Raw genomic sequence first — 15,805 nt, forward strand, 5'->3', positions numbered from 1 at the left:
GCAGAAATTGAAGCCACGCTGCCTGAGAGGGTGGGGGGGCAGAAATTGAAGCCACACTGTTAGTGATACTCTGCATCAGCTGCTGTTGAGTTAATTGTTCCCAAGGTACTGTCGTTGAATTAATTCTTATTACATTTCTGATGGCCAGCATGTTGCTTCAATTGTCTTTCTCCAGATGCTTCCACTGCAAACACTGCTTTTAAAAGCACAAAAATAATAAAATCCATGATATTTACGCTGTCACAAATATTTATATCCAGTGTGGCCACAGGTCAAACAATAGCATTTTCCATTTTCTGTCACTGAGTTTGAAATATGATGGCCAGGCAGGTAAACAATGAGGGTGTATGACAGGTGTGTTCTCATTGACCTCCGGTTGGAAAATGTGCTGTGGCTGCTGGTACCAGTACAGTGTGTGTGTGTACGTGTGTGTGCTGGGGGAGAAACCAGAGAGAAGGATATTTTGTGCAGACGATGTTAACCATCGTTTACTTTATATAGCACTGAGTTATCAAGTTATAGGTTTGGGTCCCAGTCCAGGCCTTGAGCACAATAACCAGCGCTGTAGGCCTCTACGATTCTATGACTTAATCCTTGTATTCTGTTTCTGCATCTAGCTTAATGTTTGTGTTAAAGAAACACATAGGTAGACTTAGGAGTATACTTTGTGCTGACTTAAATTATTGGGTGAAACATTTCACCCCTAGAAACTGTGATCCACTTTTTGTCCAAAGATGTGCCTTTTACTATAGCTGTGGAATGTCTTTAATAACACAGTTACACTGTAAATGGCGTATAGGATAACACCACTATAAGGCTTCTACTATCTTGAATTTGGCACGGAAAACATGAGCAGTCTAGTGGACAAGCATTGAAAAATGTGGACCACAGTTGATTTAGTTGACTGAAATTATCCGTGCAAAACACCCTGGAGGAGGAGTTCATTGTTAACCAATACAATGATTATAAATACACTGTTCCAGGGAAACATGAAGGCAGGTTGATGACACATTTATAGTAAATGGCAAGTTTCAATTTACAAAATGCAGAACAATATGGCGTAGTTTCACGTCAGGTCAACAGATGTGCAACTTTTCCACTTTCTGATGCTGATTACATATGTGACTTTCGTCACATCAAAACAAAATGACAAAACAGATTGAAAGTAAGTCAAGTGGTTAGGCTACTGTGGATGAAATTTTACACATAAAGTGGTGGAGAAGTAAATGTTGGCCTGGTGTATAAAAACTAGGAATGTGGTAAAGACAGAAAATGTTTGGACCATGCAGGGACAACTATCTTCCCAATCATCTAGCTTGCCACTGGCTCAGGGTCCACCCCCAGCACACACACATACACACACACACTGTACTGGTACCAGCAGCCACAGCACATTTTCCAACCGGAGGTCAATGAGAACACACCTGTCATACACCCTCATTGTTTACCTGCCTGGCCATCATATTTCAAACTCAGTGACAGAAAATGGAAAATGCTATTGTTTGACCTGTGGCCACACTGGATATAAATATTTGTTTATAGATTAAATAATACGCTTTTATATGTGATAGTTGACTGATACTTAGACTGTGTGCCAGCAAATAGTAAGTCCTTTCCCAGGGGTTTCCATTGATTGGAGTTTAGGGCTAACATGATGGTTAAGCAGTCAGCTTTTGCTACCATCACTTTGTGAAACCCAAACATGATAATTCAGGACTTCCTCTCAGTGATTCCTACTCCTTTATAGGTTGTGTTGTTGAATTACATCTAAGCTGGATTCAGAATAACAGATAGAATCTTCTCAGTCCTGCTGAGATGGGTGAGGTGGGTGGGACCAGGAGGAAAGTTGTAAATTGGAGTATTGGCCCTTCTTCATAGTTTCTCAGAAGAAGGGTCACTGGACTCAAAATGTTAACTCTGCTTTCTCTCCACAGAGGCTGCTAGATCTGCTGAATTTCGCCAGCAATTTTTGTTTTTGTTTAAGATCTTCAGCATCCATAGTTCTTCATTTTGTTTTAATGTAGGTAATGTTGAGCCTTCACAAGATATGTTGAATATTTTGGTTACTTTAAACTTATGGCTGACCAGGAGCCTATATCCATCTCTGAACACCCACTTACCAGCAATGCATCCCCATCTCCTCTTATAGTTAACAGCGATGTCTAGTCTCCGAGCATTACAGTCAAAGTTACCCTTTTCTCCCAAGAATTGATCTCCCTACCTGCTTCAATCCCTCAAGTCCCAGAGTTTCAGGACAAACACGAGGATCTTCAGCAATCTGAGAGATGTGGTGACGGTGGCGAAGCAGGGTAACCCTTCACACAGATGGTCTGGCAGCTCCATCCACACTGTTTATTTTTAAAATGTTGGCCCAAATCTTCCAAGGAGCAGCAATCATCATCAGATTGCCACTGTGGTTACTTCCTTATTGCTTGCTGATATGCTCTGTATTTCTTACCAGATCTTCTGATGCTGGCCTCTTCAGAAAAACGGGGGTTTGGAAATCTGTTATATAGCTATCCAGGAGTTGAACAAGGACTTTACTGTCTAACATTTTCTGGCTAACTATCTGGGTAAATCAGAATGGTCCAAAGTCTCCAGATCTCCATCAAAGATTTCTTCTAAGCAACTCAGGACTTCTCCCCAAGTCCTGAATGCTTTGGAGACTTCTAAACAAACAGCACCTTCACTGTTAGAGATCTCTTTGCTCTGAATGAACCTGCATACTGCCTCCATTCTTCTGGATTGTTCTGACTTTGTGTGTAATGGACTACTGCTCAGTAACAGCATTTTTTCCTCTTTTCTATCCGTTATTTCCTACTGCGTTGAATCATTCAGATTCAAGTATATAAAATCCTCATTTAGATACATGTAGACAATCTCCAGATATCCCAGTATCACCTGCAGAACAAATCTAAAAAGGGGACCAGGTCTGCCCTTTCTTAAAACACAAAATAAAAACATAATTTCAACATAAAGCTATACATAGGTTTTCCACTTTAGAACTCTTGCTCTCAAACAATAATAACGTTACAAACCTTCATCACAATCTGCCCTGAATTCTACCCAAAGGGAGCAATATGACAACGTAATCTCAACTGCAGGTTGGAAAGGTAGTTTTCTGGCACTTAATACAGGAACTATAACCTGTCTCTTAGGTTAATTCCCTGAATTTTCCCTGCGTTGGGCTGGCTCGCCAAACAGAAGTTCAATCGTATGCTGCACATTTAATCACCAGATGTCATATGTGGCTCGGTGTCAAAATCTTGTCTGATAACACTTTGGAGGATTTTGATAGGGAGAAACTATTTACACTTTGGGTGGGGGGGGGGGGGGTCGGGGGTCAGTACTCAGAGGGAACACGTTTAAGGTAATTGGCAAAAGCACCAGATGAGCAGAACTATTTTTATCAACGCAAGTTATTAAGATCTGGAATGCATACTCTGAAAGGGTGGTGAAGCTGGTTCAATAATAACTTCCTGAAGGGAATGGATAAGCACTTGAAAAGAAGAAAAAAAATTGCAGGACTTTGGAGAATGCGGAACAAATTTACTAGCTCTTTCAAAGAGTTAGAAGAGATTTATGGATGAAATGATTATCTTGTGTGCTCAAAGGTCCTATAAATCTGAAGAGCCTATGAAATGTGTTGTGACATTCTACAACGTTAAAGCTGCTAAATAAATTCAAAGCAGTTGTTGGGTAGTCATATCAGGGAATGGATTTTTTTCAATAGCTGCAAGTGGATGATGTTCCCTGTGAAAGGTGGCCTTTAGACTGTATTTAATGCTTGTGAAGAAGTTCTACTATCATAACACAGCCTTTTATTACAGGCTTCACCACTTACAAAGTATTAAGGGAGCAGTGGCAGACTAGGGGTGAGGGAGTGGGCAGTCTTCTTTGTACTCATTGTCTACCTAGTGAGGATCCGTTCTATCCTTTTGGAAGGTAGGAGGAGAATACAGGTTCCCTATTGCCTTGAATTCAGCTGCAATATTGACACACATGCTGATAAGGAATGAACACCATTTCTAATGAGAGTCTGGAGCCTCCCTGGTTGTTTTTTGGACACAAGTACCAAGAGTTGTTCCCCACCCACAGTACCGTACCACCCTCAGCAATGCCCCTCCACAGCAGCACTCGAAGTATCAAAGGCAGATGCTTCAGTAATAGTGAGCTCACTAATCACCAAGGCATGTTCCAATACTCTCGGGAGGTTTTGTTAATTAATGAGCCAATCTGAAAAGTTGTACCAGACTCAAAATGTTAACTCTACTTCTCTCCACAGATGCTGCCAGGCCTGTTGAGTTTCTCCAGTGTTCTCTGTGTTTGTTAGCAACACAATGACATTGGGAGTGGGTGAAAAAGGGTGAAAGATGCACAGATTTTCTCCAAGTCAGGGTTATTCAGTAGTCTTTAAAATGCTGGGTGGGTCCTAATTCCAGAATGCTGATTACAATTCTTGAGGCGGGGGAGGTACTTTTTAATGTGTGCAATGCTTTGGGCACAAGCCCACATCTGGCACTTTGAACATGGCTGACTCCATTGTGGAGACAGGTGCGTCTTAACCCTTCGCAATCTTCATTGAGCGTGGCCAAATTTTTTAAAGAGTTGTGGTTCACAGCACCTTAACGATGTTGTGAGCCAAAGTTTGCAGGACAAAGCCTTTTGAAAGACAAGTTCAAAAGGTGCTCCTCATGCTCTCCAAACCAGGATGTGCCTCCACCCAAACCCCATTGCTTCTCATGCCACCCATGCCAGGCTAGGTCAGCAAGTCACTTCTGTGCCCATTAACTCATGACACACTGTATGGAAAGTAACACTACAGTGACGGCAGGATGCATCAAAAGATGCTTTGAACAACCCAGTCATTTATTGATAACTTTCCACGATGTTTAATAAATAAATAAAGGTTTCAATCATCTACACACTTAATCATCAATCATTGAAATCTCTTGATCCATGTAAATAAACACCTGATAAATTGACAGTAGAGATCAGAGAGCCAAAGGTATCAATAAAGTTGGGGTTCAGCTGTTTCGACAAAGTATTGGACATCTAGGCTCTCAGCCAAGCTCCATTATGTTTTTTTCCAGCCAACCATCCTTCTAAGATCTCTACGCTTCTCGAATTATAACCTCTCACTCATCATTGCGGCTATTTTCCACACTATTAGTGACTGCATTTTCAGCTGCCTAAGCCCTAAGCTCCAGAATTCCCTCCCTAAACCTCTCCACCTCTTCCTCCATTGTTAAGGCACTATGCAAAACTTAGCTCTTCGACCAGATCTTTCCCTGATGTGATTTCCTGTCAAATCAGTTTGGCATCACTCCTGTGATGTGACATGAAAAGTAATACAGAAGGTCACTGTTATAATTGCACAGAGAGTGACTCACCAGATAACAGTACAACAGTAAGTGCACAGTACATTTAATTCTACACCTGTTTCTCATGTATGGGAATTAAAGTCAAAGGCAATGCTCAAGAGAAATAAATTTTGTTCTTACCCAAACTGAAAACCTACAGTAAACACTGCTGGATAGGAAGTAAACTTTTTATTGTGCCAAGCTCGAACCTAATCTTCTCTGCTTTCTATTTGTACTAGGTTAAGTCAGGGTAAGTGGCAACAAGCCACTTGGTTGCTGACCAAAAGTAATTGGCTTCAGTAGATTAACAGGAAATCCCGCTGTTTCTTTTTAATTGGTGCTACTGGGAGTTAGTTCCAATTTTACAAACGTGGTCTGCTTTCGACATCTAGGGCTCCAATGCTCAGGATTCTTTTAAAATCAGTCTTCTTAGCCTTCAGCTGCAATCAAGACAGATCAACTCCACCTCGTTTACAGTGATAATGGTGGAATTCATTATTTCAACGATGAGAAAGGAGCTACCTCTGGAGCCCGGGTTGATGTTTATCCTCATCCAACATCATAAACCAGATTCCCTTGTCATTATCAAATTGCTGTTTCTGGGACAAAAACAGAAGTCGCCGGGAAAGTTCAGCAGGTCTGGCAGCATCTGTGAAGAGAAATCAGAGTTAACGTTTTGGGTCCAGTGACCGTTCCTCAGAACCCAAAATGTTAGCTCTGATTTCTCTTCACAGATGCTGCCAGACCTGCTGAGCTTTTCCAGCAACTACTGTTTTTGTTTCTGATCGACAGCACACGTAGTTCTTTTGGTTTTTATTGCTGTTACTGGAAGTTTGCTGCGTAAAAATTGGCTGCCACATTTCCAACATCAACACAGTGTCTACTCTTCAAAAGTACTTCATTAACTGTAAGGCACTTTGAAACATCTGGTGGTCACAAAAAAAAATGATATAAATGCAAGTCCTTCTTTCTCCCATAATGCTGCTTGACAGATAATTTGACTCAGCAATGAAGGAGGTAAAATTATATATTAACAAGCTGGGATGATGTTCAGTCTGAGACATTCAAACACCTGTTCTTTGAGCTTCAAGTAATAAAAATTATGTGTTTGAGAGCTGATGTTAAAGATGCCGAAGGCTGTTGCTCTTAGTGAATCTCGTTGATACTACATACAGTAAACTATGGCAGTAGTAGCGGACAGAGTAAATGTTTCAGGTATACATTTGTGCTTGTCCAGCACCAAGATGGGGAGATGAGAGGATATATGTCCATTGTATAAAACGCATAGCTCTGACCTAGGATTGGTACATTTAAGTAGAAAATATGTGCAGGAAACTGTGAAAGTATCACCTATTCTGGGACTCGTTTCATTGTTACATCTTTTATTGTCATACCACAATTCAGCAAGAGATGTAACGGCCTTAGAAAAGGTACAGAAGAGATTTGCCTGGAAGTGGGGTATGAATAAGGAGATTGAAAATGTCAGGAATAGATCAGAAAACATGAATGGTGACCTAGGAAATGCTACTCTCCTAACAAGAATTTGTGGATTTAAAATCATTGACCAAAGATTAAAAGAGAGGAGGAGAAATATTTTCACTTAAAGGTGTTGGGGTTTGGAAAGCTCTGCCTGAGAAGCTAATGGTAGTTAAATTCACAGATAATTTTAAAGAGGTGTTGGCCTTTTTAAAGGTATTATAGATGGAGGAATTTACTGGGTTATGGACCAAAGTGAGAGTGCAGGATTAAGGACGGCAACTCTTTCAAAGAGACAGTTATGGCATGTTGCGCTGAACTACCTCCTTCTGTGCTGTAAATTTCTTTGGTTCTAAGACTAGTATTAATCATCAAGAGTAGAGGCAGCAAAAATGAAGGGAAACTATGTGAGGATGACAGATGGCAGAGGCAGTGAAAGAAATAAGTCAGCGTCAGAACATGAGCTGAACGCCAAACACTGAAAAAGCTAAACAATTACATCAATACTGAAGAATGAGTGGATTGGTGGACTACAGATTTTTCAGGTTGCTGTCTTAGTGCCTTTGATCTCAATACCCCAGAGTATCAAGGCAGCGCCAAACACCAAGGGAGTGGCTAAGAGTGTTTAAACAGAAGCGCGGCAGAAGGAGAGGAAAACAAACTGAGTAAATTTGCAAAAGCGACATTATGTGTGGCAGAATGTAGAAGGCTATGACAGCTGAGACATGCTATAGAGAGTGTGAAGGAGGAGATCCAAGGGTGAGTAAATTAGGTGGTAAAAATTCTATTTTTTACAAACAAAAGCTATATACCTACTTCTGAATTAGGTTATGGTTTAACAAAGAGATGGCAGGACAGTTTATGTGTTGAAACTGCAATCAAAGAACATGATCTGACATCGATAGTCCTCGATACCCACACTTGCAGGAAATACTTTTGCCTTCGGTCACTCTGGTCCAGAGTTATTGAGCTAGACTGTGAGTCAGAAACATTTGGGAGGGAGAGGAATTTTTGGGTACTTTTATCCAGAACAGCTACACCACAGAGAAAGGCAAAGATTTACGAAGAGGGGGTAACTATTAAGAACTAAGAACAAAGAACAAAGAAAATTACAGCACAGGAACAGGCCCTTCGGCCCTCCAAGCCTGTGCCGATCCAGATCCTCTATCTAAACCTGTCACCTATTTTCCAAGGATCTGTGTCCTTCTGCTCCCTGCCCATTCATGTAACTGTCTAGATACACCTTAAATGACGCTATCATGCTCGCCTCTACCACCTCTGCTGGCAACACGTTCCAGGCACCCACCACCCTCTGCGTAAAGAACTTTCCACGCATTTCTCCCTTAAACTTTTCCCCTCACACCTTGAAATCGTGACCCCTAATAATTGAATGGAGCTGGAAATGTTATATATGATTAAATTGAAAAGAAAAATGGCACAGGAATTTTTTGCCCTGCCTGTCAAGGCTGGAGTTTATGCTCTACTTGAGCTTCCTTTCATCTTTCCTCAACTAACTTTGTCAGTGCAATCCTCTATTCCCTTCTCCTTCATGTGCTCATCTAGCTTCTCCTTAAATGCAACTGCACCAGTTGCTTCAACCACCTTCCAAGATAGCAAGTTCCACATTAATGAATAAGGTCAGAGCATGAAGAGGCAGAATGGATAGTTGGCTGGTTGCAAGGTGTTAAGAAGAGTAGGGGTGACGGGTAGCTATTCAGAGCATCAGAGGTGGAATAATCCGTAGATAACGATAGGGGTAGGTGTAGCTCCACATGGTTAAGGAGTGGAAACATTGTTCAAAATTCATATGAAATGAAATCAATTCACAAATGTGTAGATGACACCAAATGGGAGGTGGTGGGACGTGTGATTGGCAAAATATCATCCATTTCAAGGGGGACTGCAACAAATCAGAGAAGGATTCTAATAAACCTGTAAAATGGCTGGTAATTAACCAGGAATTTCAACACAAATAAATGTGAGGTTTTAACATTTTGGATAGAAAATTACAAGGTCACATATTACCTGAAAGTCAAGATCATACAGAAATACAGAAGCAATGGAATCTGGAAACACAAATACGTAAATCATTAAAAGTAGTAACACCACTTGACAAGGCTATAAATAAACACGAGTTTATTTCTAGAAGGATAGAATTGTACAAGGAAATGCTAAACTTGCATTAAATCATGGTCAGATCATATTTCTATGCATGTACAGTTCTGGTCACCATATTATGAAAAGCATTCCGAGGCACCGGAGAGGGTGAAAAATGATTCACAAAGATTGAACAAACTTTTTGTCGAAATGTCGGGTCTGACAGGTGGCCTAATAGAGGTCTTTAAAGCTAGGAAATTTTATTCAGAGAGATGCAGAGATTGAGACAGATTATCTTCACTTGTAGGGAAAAGAGCAAAATTAGAGGTCATCAGTATTAGAGGTCAACAAAAAGTCAAATTTTGTTACTGTCAGAACGATAAGAATATGAAACTACAGGAAATGGCTGTGTAGATGGTAGAGAATCATTTAAGGATAAACTAGATATGCATTTGTGGGGATTAGGGAATACAGGATTATTGCTGAAACAACGTGTTGAAGATTTGTCTCATACTATCAGGACAGAATCTCAAGAACAGCTAATCTCAAAAGGGTAGAATTAAATTGCGTGAGAGACAGGGTGCTGATTGGTTGGTAAGCAGATGAAATGCATACTACCCTTAAAGACGATTCAAATTTATATCTTCTGGTCCCACCTTTAAGCACCATCGTGTGGTTCTACTTGAAAGCAAGTTACAAAAGCTGTTGTTAGGCCTGTGCAAGAGTAACAAGGTACCTGGTGGTGTATGTGGTAGGACTCATCCTCATGGTGCACTGCATCCATCTAACCCTTTACATCTTCACTTATTTATGATTGGCACTGAACATTAAGAATTGACCGAATGGAGATGATACAAAAAAACTGAGTAAGTTTTCCAAACAAAATTTGAAGGATTCCTTTGCACCTTCTCAAGGCAATATCAGATCGGCATACTGAAAAAAATGCCATTTCCATGTGCTTTTTTTTACTGCTAGCTTATTAACTAATGTCATTCATGGAAGCCTTACATATTTGGAATCACAGTTGTCAGTTAGGTGGATGGCTGGTTTTCAATGCAGAGTAACGCCTTCAGCATAGGTTCAAATCCTGGATCGTGAAGCCCTCTCCTTCTCAACTTCTGCCAGCACATGAGGCATGGTCACAATCAGGTTAGACCACCATCTGTCGCCTCTTTCTAATGAGAAACCAGCCCTATGGTCCACAAGAAATATAGTGGCTTTACTCTGTTGGTCAGCTAACTGAATGGTTAGTTTTCCATGCAGAGTGATGCCAATAGCGTGGGTTCAATTCCCACACTGGTTAAGATTACCATGAAGAACTCTCCTTCTCAACCTCTCCCCTTACCATCCTCTGAGGTGTGGTGATCCTCAAGTCTACCACATGACCAGTCATCTCTCTCTAATGAGAGAGCAGCCCTACAGTCTGCTAACACTATAGTGACTTTATCTTTCCATATTTGCATTGCATTACTGTGATATAATAATCTAGTTATGTCACTATTTTCTGAATCTGCATTCACTGAACTTATGAACTTAGCAACTTACATGGTTGAGATCAAATTTAAAGACACCAGGTGAACCCAAACAGATGCAGTTTTCATGAGATTCCCTTTAGGCCTGACTCATTATTTTAATCAGTTGCCATTCAAAACAATTTTGTTTTGATAGACTGACACCTTAACAGCTCGTTGCATATTTCCAAATGGCAGATGACAATATGCTTGTTATATTTGAATCTGCAGCTAATGCAAGGATTCATGACGTGCTTAAATTCACCCTTGAAAAGCTAGGAAAACAGTTGCATTACAGATTGGGCCCAAGGTTTATTCTTTAGCTGTACAGAGATTTTCCCACTGCAATGCTTCAAAGTGATGGAGGGAAGTTTAAAAGTGACGACAGGAATGCGGTCATTTTCTTTATTCACTCATGGGGGTATAGGCTTCACTGGCTGGGCCAGCACTTATTTTCCATTCCCAATTGCCCTTGAAAAGGTGATGGTGAACTGTCCTTTTGAATCACGCAGATTTTGGTATGTAGGTACTCTCATATTGTTGTCAGGAAGGGAATTTCAGGATTTTGCTCCTGTGTCAGTGAAGGAACAGTGACATATTGACCAGTAGGATGGTGATGGCTTGGACAGGAACTTGCAGGTTGCATCTTCTGCTTTTGTCTTTCCAGATGGTAGTGATCATGAGTTTTATGTCTAATGATTTTCATGTCTAATAAGCCCGAGTGAATTTCTGCAGTGTACCTTGAAGGTGGTATTAACAACAATAATATTTTTTTGATTGAAGGTTTAATTTATCAGGAACACTATCAACTGAAGTGCAATCAATTAGTCCTGCTAATACAATTAACCATTCAAAACAAATTACTGAGTTGTAACTTAGTTACTGTCTGATTATTTGTGAGGAACTAAGCTTGTCACATATCTTAATTCAGTTAATATGGTCCCTTTTATGGATTATGGTATCAACAGCAGAATTGAAATTTAGCCAGATCTCTCACTCACTAATCACGAGTTTTCAGATCCACACATCCGTTTCATAACCTCCTTTATTCAACATATCTAGATTTTAACATTGTTTAAGTATTGTTCATTATTTATTTTCCCATCCTTTACATTACTGGTATCAATAGAAATGACAGCATAAAGAGAGGCCATTTTGGCTATTATATTTGGACTGGTCACAACTATCTGGAAGTACAACGCCTTAAGGATTGGAAATGAAAGTATTTGCTTGGTAACTTTCTTCACCAATACATTAGGGAACTAAAATTAACACAAGATAACATGCAGAAATGAACACCCTGCCTTGGGGAGGCATGTCTTTTGACTGGGCCAGAAGGAGACTTGTATGAATTCTGCTGCCTTCCTGCCTCAACTGCAATTAAATCTATAGTGGGAAGGTGTCTGAAAGGCTTTCCTGTCTCCAACTGAGGTCTTACATGGACGATTAACATGCACTTGAGTGGGCTCATCCTACTACCATCTGTATCAGCTTAGCAGTAGTTGGGCAATCCATGCTGGAAAGCATGACAAAGAAATCCTTGCAGGTTACTAGTAGGCTCCTGGGTCAGGGTCTCTTGTTCAAACACATTCAGGACCTGATTAGGAGATTTGGCACTAGGAAGGGAGGTGGGGGTGCTGCTGAGACTCATTGCTGCACAATAGTTGCAGACAGTAATGTGATGCACACCCCACCCCCCAACATCATCCATCTGCAATCCACCAACGGTTTTAGCCGAGATGCGTGCTAATCAGCAGCAACCATTGCCTCCCTGTTGATCTTTGACTAGCCAGTGACTCCTGAGAGCGCAGGTGTGGATTAGATGTCTGTCCCTGGGATCCTTGATCTCAGAGAAGGTTCAATATGGGCTTTGCTAAATAGAAGTGTGGGGCCCTCGCCAGATCTCCTGTCAGCATGCGAGACTTCAACTGCATCCTTTAAATACTGCCCAATGTCTCAGGTGTGGACCTTTTCTCAAGGGCAAAGTAAAGGCTGTAGATGTATTGAGGAGGCTGATGACAGGAGGAAGAGTCAGATTTGTATGAAGAAAGAGTCCTGGCCAAGAAAATCAGACATGAAAATCAAAAGTGACAGCAGAGGAGGTCTACAACATGATGAAATCAAAGTGTATTAAGTCAAATAAAATCCTCTATTGATTACATTTCAACCACCACCACTATACCATTCATTGACCCTGTAAGGCTAAGAATTCAAGTAATCAAGTATCATTGACGCAGCACATTAATACATCTCAGGCTGTTTCAAAGTGCTTAGTACCCAATTAATGACTTATGAAATTAAGTAACTGCTATAATATAGGTAAATACATGATCTGCATTTTTCATTCACGGACTATGAGCTTCACCGTTAAGGCCACTATTTATTGCTCATCCCTAACTGACCTTGACTGGCTAACTTGCTAGGGCTATTTCTCAGGACAATTAAGTGTAAAACACATTGGTGTGGGCCTGGGATCATATGTAGACCATATTTTCTTCCTTAAACATTCGTGAACCGGTGGGGTTTTACAGTAATCAATGACAACTTTATGACCAACATTAGCTTTCAATTCCATGTTTTTATTAATTTAAATTATTTTACTTCACCAACTGTAGTGGGATTTGAACCCATGGCCTCAAAGCATTAGTTTGGAGCTCTGTATCAGATTTGTCCTGTGATTACTACTATGTCACAGTTTCTCCTCAGCTACTGCTGAATACATGCATCTCTCCAGTTTTAACTGATCTCCTGGATATACAACTGAGTGCATGCCTTTATCACACATGAAGAAATCTGAAGTTAGAGTGTAAAAAGGAGTCTTAAGTGAAATGTAGTAGGATTCGGGAAAGTGACATTTTCCTGAAAGAAAGCCTTCTGTTGTTTGCTTCTTTATGCTCTTGGGACTCATGCTTGTTAAAATCACATTCTCTTCATGACGGAGCATACTTCTATGCCTTTTCAGATTGTTGTTGAAAGGTGTTGAGGGAGATAAACAGTACAAAGAATTATGCCACTGTCACTGCTCATGTTCAAAAGATACAAAAAGCTATTGGGTCAACTGGACTTCTGTACAAAATTATCCTTTTTGGCTTTAGATCATATAATTTTGAATGGCCCACACCAAATAACAAAAAAAAAAGATTTAATGTACTTTCATAGTGAATAAAGTGAAAGTCTTAAAATGCACTGTTTTTCAGTAACCTAGAGGAAATGCATCAATTTCTTTGCTCTTACAGAGGGTGGACTGGAGACAGGGCTGTAGCATTTGAGTGCTAATTGCCTTGACCCATGTGCTCTTCAAACAAAATCACCCACTGGGAATATGAGACTGGTGAACTTGTTCCAATTGCTCTGACTTGGCCTTCACTGAAAGAAAGCACACATTGAACTAATGTTCATGGCAAGAAAATAAAAAGTCAATGAAGTATTTCAGGCTAAGCTTGCAATAATCTCAGTGACTCCCTTGTGCAGCCAGCCAGACTCCTGAAACACTACTGGCTTGTTTCAGTATCAGCACAGTGTTGTGATGCCAGAATAGAAGTGAAAAAGCAAAAGAACAGTGCTTTAATACTGTCCACCATCAGAGGCTTACAAACATCCTCAATTGTCCTGCTACTCAGGCTGATGTCAATCTCCTCATAGAGTTAGTGTGCATTGTACTGGATAGGATAAAGAAACTGAGACTGTTCTCTTTGTCGTAGAGACTATTGAGGAGCGATTAATGTGTTCAAATTATATGGGGGTTTGATCGAGTAAAATAAGGAGAATTAAAAAGAAATCAAATTCTTTGGACTATTCTACATCCCTTGGTTTCCATTATTCCATTGTCAAGGTCTGCAACACGAGTCACTAACTTAAGAATAAGAATCTGAGGGGAGATGAGAAGAATTTTTCAACAAATGCTGCAAGTTCTAAGAAGTTACTCAAAAGAGATTCAGTTGTAATTTCCAAAAGGTGAAAGAATAAATACAATCAAACATGGCAAGAATATGGGAAAAGGGCAGGACAGTGGGAATAGCTGTTCATCTCCTTCAAAAAGCAGGCACAGGAACAACAGGATTAATGGCTTTGTGTTCATGATTTTACTCCATTCCATTAATAAGTGCTCTTGCAAAGCAGTTCGGATGATTACTTGAAACTAAAGGTACACTGATGTGTACATGAACATGCAGGAGACTGGGATTAGACACGGAAGCTCAAGTAAAGAAACATAAGAACAGACTTGAGGGTTGAACAGATTATATCTACTGGACCACAGGGCTGCTCTCTCATTAGAGAGGGGCAATTACTGGTTTAATCCGAGGATCACCACACCTCAGGAGAGGTTGAGAAGGAGAGTCTTCAATAGTAACCTCAGCTGATGTGAGAATTGAATCCCACTGTTGGGGTTGCTTTGCATTACAGACCAGCCATCTAGGCAACAGAGTTTGTATGATTCTACACAATATGAATAAAAGCACATGGCCATGTGATTAGCTCTAATGATGATAGGTTCTGTCCATATCACATTTCATTATTGCTTTGAAATAATACACCTGAAGACTGGTTTAATCACATGTTCGAGCAGAAAAATTAAAGTGTTCAGACAATTAGTGTTATTCAAGGATGTGAATTAATGCAAGATTGCATGATTAACCTAATGTTATGAAGATAAATATTGTAGGTTATTGGAAAGGGCTGTTGAGAGTCAGTAGTGAATAGAATTCTTCGCACAGGTGCTTCAATTTACAGAAGACTTGACAGAGACTCCAGGCTAATACTCCAGTACACAAATATAAAACAAAGCACTGTGGATGCTGGAGATCTGAAACAAAAACAGAAATTACTGGTGAAACTCAGCAGGTCTGGCAGCATCTGTGGGAATACGATTCTGTTCTAATGAACAGCCACTGGATTCGAAACATTAACTCTGCTTTGTCTCCACATGTGCTGCCAAACCTAGAATCATAGGATCCCTACAGCGTGGAAGCAGGCCATTTGGCCCATTGAATCTACACCGACCCTCTAAAGAGCATCTCACCCACTTCCACTTCTCTGCCCTGTCCCTATAAACCCTGCATTTCCCATGGCTAATCCACCTAATCTACACCTCTTTGGATTGTGGGAGGAAACTGAAGCACCCGGCAGAAACCCACACAGACATGGGGAGAATGTCCAAACTCCTCACAGGCAGTTGCTCAAAGGTGGAATCGAATCCAGGCCTCTGGCACAATGTGACAGCAATGCTAACCATTAAGCCACCTTGCCTGCTGAGTTTCACCTGCAATTTCAATTTTTGTTTTACCTCAGTACATTAGTTTTCCATCTTTCAGGTGAAACATTAAAATTTGGCCTTGCCTTTCTTCTCAGATTAATGTA

This window comes from Rhincodon typus, chromosome 18 (assembly GCF_021869965.1).
Source record: "Rhincodon typus isolate 14 chromosome 18, sRhiTyp1.1, whole genome shotgun sequence".
NCBI lineage: Eukaryota > Metazoa > Chordata > Chondrichthyes > Orectolobiformes > Rhincodontidae > Rhincodon > Rhincodon typus.